The sequence below is a fragment of the Mercenaria mercenaria genome, chromosome 14, assembly GCF_021730395.1.
Source record: "Mercenaria mercenaria strain notata chromosome 14, MADL_Memer_1, whole genome shotgun sequence".
Lineage (NCBI taxonomy): Eukaryota > Metazoa > Mollusca > Bivalvia > Venerida > Veneridae > Mercenaria > Mercenaria mercenaria.
Genome location: NC_069374.1, coordinates 65022691 through 65028166, shown reverse-complemented (window position 1 = coordinate 65028166; position 5476 = coordinate 65022691).

Sequence of the window (5476 nt, the reverse complement as noted above, 5' to 3'; positions counted from 1 at the left end):
GCTTCTTTCCTGCACAAATGACAATTTCGCAACTTCTGTCCGGTTTGTACAAATTTCTGGCCGCGATAAACCATTTGACTTGTAGTTTATTATGGTCACATAATGAAGAATTGTTTCGGTCATGTGATCAAAGCAAGCATGCTCATTTTCATACGCGTTGTTTTTGTTATAAAATATAGATTACGACAAATTTGTACATAAGCAGTGCATTTTGTGATAAAGTTGAATCTCAGAAGCTTTCTGAAAGTTAAACAGACTTGAATTACGTAAAATTTATGGAGGACATGGAACTGCTTGTTCTTCGGTTTCGGATAAGCGTTTTGACCGTAAATTTGTGGTATGGTAAAACTGTGGTCACGCTTCGCTGCCCACAAAAATCAATATCATATGATAGGGGATGACATGAAGATTGTCTATCCTGGAAGCCGATGATGATATTAACAATATTCATGTTATCCTCACTGGCATGTAGTACATTTGTATTTATCTTATTATACCAAAAACACATCTTGCTGTATAAAGATTAAATTAAACTTTGGTAACAATTTTGAGATACTCAAGACAAAACACATTTCATACTGAAATTTGGAACAATCATAACAATGATCAATAGACGCTTAACTGAGTAACATTGAAAATGTTAAGAGCGGTCTCATGACCCAAACAAACTTTGTTATAATAAACACTTTCAAAACACCTTATAAACACTGTCAAGATCGCTTTTTATGTGTTTGTTTATGCCTTCCATTAGCGATAAACAATAAAAAAATTCTTGCAATGCCCTCGAAACTGTGATTTTAAAGCGAGTTATTAACATACAGAGTCATTAAAATGCTTCTACCTCTTTTATCAGTAAACATATGGTTTTAATTCCTTGGATTAACCATTCACATTAGGCGTAAAAAAATTGTTTGTTCCCGGTATCCTAAATGTTTGGCCAGACCCTAAATGTTTTTATGGCCTTTGTTTGTTCGTTTTGTCCTGATGTGTTGGCTTTGTGTGTGTGTGTGCGTGTGTTCCTTTGTTTGTTCGTTTTGTCCTAATGTGTTGGCTGTGTGTGTGTGTGTGTGTGTGTGTGTGTGTGTGTGGTGCACGCGTCTGCGTGCTGTGGGTTTCGTTTTGAGGAGGTTGCGTTTTTGGTGCGTGGCATTCCCTGTTTGATATTTGTCTTTGTTTTTTTGGAGAATATTTTTTCAACTTTTTAACAAAAATTTGCAAAACTGCACTTTTTATGCTTTATACATGCTCAGTGATGTTAAAAATCAACTTACTGATGCTCTAAAGGCATAACCCCCTTTTTGTATTCATTTTTTGATACAAAAATATTTTCTGAAAAGTCTCCCTTAATAAAAAAAATCCAAAAAAAAAATTTCCGTCCTACCTATCCTATTTTTAGCATGTTACCGGAAACAAAGAATTTTTTAGGCCTTACATCTTCTTGTTGCCATGGTTATGTTATGTAATCTTATTTTAGGGATAATATAGAGGCATGAAACAGTGCATTTGTAGGTTATAAGAAAAGAGGCTGGACATTTGATGAATTGTCAGGATAAACGGTAGACGTCCGACTTGTGTTTTCTCTAAAACCCTCTTGAAGCAAACAGTCAAGACTATATTTCTGTCATGGTATTTTTCGACTGGATTAAATGAATATTTGTGATCATGATAAGGGGGTCATCCAAGGCCCGAGAGGTAGCTGCAGTGGGAGTTGTATCACTTTGATGTAACCTAAATTATACGGACGGCTTTCATTAAATAAATATAAAACATATATGACTAGTTCTCTTTGGTTATAGCTTTGATAGTTATCTGTATGAAAGTGTAAATATTGATAAAACTTTTCACAATTTAATACATGAATTTATCAAATAAAGAAGTTATCTGATTTATTAGTAGAAAAAGGACAGTCCGTCTTAAACGAAGGAGTGATCAAAGGATAAATTTAATGGAATACATTTTTCTGCTGTTGTTTTCTTTTCTCATAATGGAGATTTGCAACACTGAATAAAGTGATTCAGATTATTAACTTATGGACGAAATTGCATAAACAATGGTAATATACTTCTTTTATTGGTCGTCAGTAAAAGAATATCGCGGTTATAGATAGACCTTGTTTTTTTATTCTTTTGTTTGTTTGTCGTTTATTTGTTGTTGTTGTTGTTGTTGTTTTTATCTGTTTTTTAATTATCAATAAGTGGAAACTCCACAGGCCAACCAACACGACAAAAAAAATGTTGCAGGCTCGGTTTGATTCAAGCTGTTCATGGATGGTAGTGGAAATGAACGTCCATGCCCACTGGCCTCGGGTTGAGCAGAACTCAACATTTACCCTTGTTAGAACTATCAAAAACAATTAGCCTAAGGGACATCCGTAGGGAATCATATGGCGATGTACATGGAACCCTCAATTATATATATACATAGTGAAAGAACATGAAATCTTTAAATTCAGCTGGTAGGGGAAACGCATACCGAAAGTCATCGATTTATCTACAGATCTCTGTTCCTGGTAATTAAGGAAAAATATAGAAAACTCTTTGGTAGCTCGTGAAACTCCCACGCCAATCACAAAAATGACTCATTTGAAGTAGACAACAACTGAGTTTTACGTACCGTGTTATATTGTTATCACAAGAGAAACTTGACGAACAGATTCTCATAAAAATAGCATCAACGCTTTGAATATATGAAATATGTTGAGGATGCAGATTTTATTTTGTTTTAGTGCAATGATTTTTTTATCGAGTGTGGATAGTATTTTAGATTTATTCTGTGATATGTATGTCAATAATCATTATCCAATTTTTCTGTGATAGATCCAATCTGTGATAGCTAGTGAAGATACAAACTATATCTTAGTAATTAGCCAAAATTTGTTACCTTTGACATTTTTTTATCCAAGGACCCCATTGGAAATAAGCTACTAACTTTTAATGGGTTATACTGTGTTATGTCTCTAAACTTATTGACTTTTAATTAGCTCCTTTCTTTTATTGTGATAATATTTGTGTCAGCATAATATATATATCTTACCTTAGTGATAAATAGCTGTGATATTTTGTAATTTCCATGACATAAATGTCGTAGACCAGACTGGAATCAAGCCAGACCAATATTAAGCATTCACTTCAGCATTAAATACAGAAGTTGAAAATGAAACGCCTACCTTTATAACTGTTACTATTAAACAAGATAATCTTCAAAATGAATTGATAATAATATTTTAGGGAGAAATACTTTGGTTTAATTACATAATTTTGGGACATGTTGCAAAAAAACAATTAAGTATCCCTTGTAAATAGAGCAATTTTTCTTATTCTTCAATGCTTTAATGCAAAAAATATAAACCAGAACATTGATTTTCATCTATTACAAATAGTTTTTAAGTTCATAAGAAAGATTCCAGTTTGGCCTAGACCAAACTAGAATTCTAGTGGTCTAGACCGATTCCGGATCTGCCTAGATTCTAGTTTGGCCTACGACATATATATTTACGAATAAATCTTATCTTTACAATTCGTTCCTAGAATGGCCTTCCCCTACACATACAGTCCAGCCCAAGTTTGATTCTGTTCACTGAGAGGCTGGCAGTTGTAACCTTCTAATCAATATTTATGTTTTTCATCTTAGTAATTGTAGTTCTTTTTAACTTTGCACCTAAGGAGCTTGCTCATCTTTTAACAGTCGCATCAGTACACCGTAGATCCATCTATCTATCTATCCATCTATCTGCCGTTGACGTCAAACCCCTTGCGGGAACGTAGACTTTTTGCGCGTCAAAATCAAGAAGAGAAAGAATATAGTGATAAAAAATTTAGAGTGGAAAAAACTAAAAATAAATTTGGTGATATAAAAAGATTAAAAACTTCAGTTAGCAGGATAATTAGGGCGAGACATGTTCTAGGCTGCAAACTGCAGCACAGAACTGCTCTAGGGTAGGGAGGTGGGCGACACTGGATGGAAGTTGGTTCCAATGGTACACTGTTCTCGGAAAGTAAGAAAACTTGTAATAGTCAGTGGTTGCAGTAATTAACCTATAACTTAGGGAATGGCCATAGCGAACATAGCGGGTCATTGGGGTCAGGTAATCTACAATTGGGATAGCAACCAGATCATGATGAATCTTATAGAAGAGTGATAACCTAAAATCTATACGCCTTAAATCCAGTTGACGAAGGTTTAGAGAGTGTAGCATATCTGTTACACTGGAAGTACGGCCGTAGTCGGTCTTGATCCAACGGGCGGCTCTCCTTTGGACGCTTTCAATTTGGTCAATTTGAGTTTGGATGTGGGGCGACCATACCTCGGAGGCATTCGAGCTGGGGTCGGACTAGAGTCTGGTAAGCAATGGTCTTAATGGGTTGGGAATTGGCCTTGATGTTTCTTCGTAAAAACCCTAGGGTTTGGTTTGCTTTCTTGGTTGACCTGTTTATGTGATTGTCCCATGATAGGTCATCTGAGATATCCACGCCAAGGTATTTAGCTGAGCTGACCGATTCAAGTTGGACTCCATGTAGATAATACTGGGTAGGAATAGGATGTTTCCTTCTAGTGACGTGGATCACTTGACACTTGGAGGGGTTGAACTCCATATCCCACTCCAACTCCCACTTTTCTAGAAGTTTGAGGTCATTTTGGAGAGTGACAGATTGGTCTGCAGATGTCAGAGTTAGATATATTGCCGTGTCATCTGCAAACAGACGGACTTTGGCGCTGACGTTTTGTGGGAGGTCATTTATGTAAGGTAGGAAATGCAGGGGACCAAGTACAGACCCCTGTGGGACATCTGATGATACTGGGATGGCATCAGAGGTAGTGCCATTTAGGACTACTGATTGGATCCTATTATCTAAAAAGCCTTTGACCCATCTTAGTGTGTTACCTCTGACTCCATATTCGTGCGTTTTTATAAGAACTTTCTCATGGCTAACCTTGTCGAAAGCCTTACTAAAATCTAGTAGTATAAGATCTACTTGTTTCTTATTGTAGACTGAAGTGACTAGATCATTTACTAACATAACTAACTGAGTGACACATGATCTTTTTCCCCTAAAACCATGCTGCAGGTCATACAGAATACCATGGTTGGTGAAGTGTTTAACAATAGATGAGGAAACAATGTGTTTAAGAACATTGCACAGGACACATGTTAATGAAATTGGCCTATAATTTACTGGATTTGACCTATCACCTTTTTTAAAAATGGGGGCAACATATGCGGATTTCCACTGGCATGGAAGTGATTCTTCCTCCAGGGATTTCTGGAATATGACCTCAAGGATGGGGGATAGTTCTACAGAGAGTGTTTTCATTATTATAGGCTTGATTTTGTCAGGAAAACTGGCCTTATGGGGGTTCAGGTTACTGAGAAGTTTCTCAATACCATTTGTGCCTATCCTAATATCTGGCATAGTAGGGACTGATTTACCATGATGAAGATGTAGATGAACTTACAAAGCATTCGTTAATGTTATAA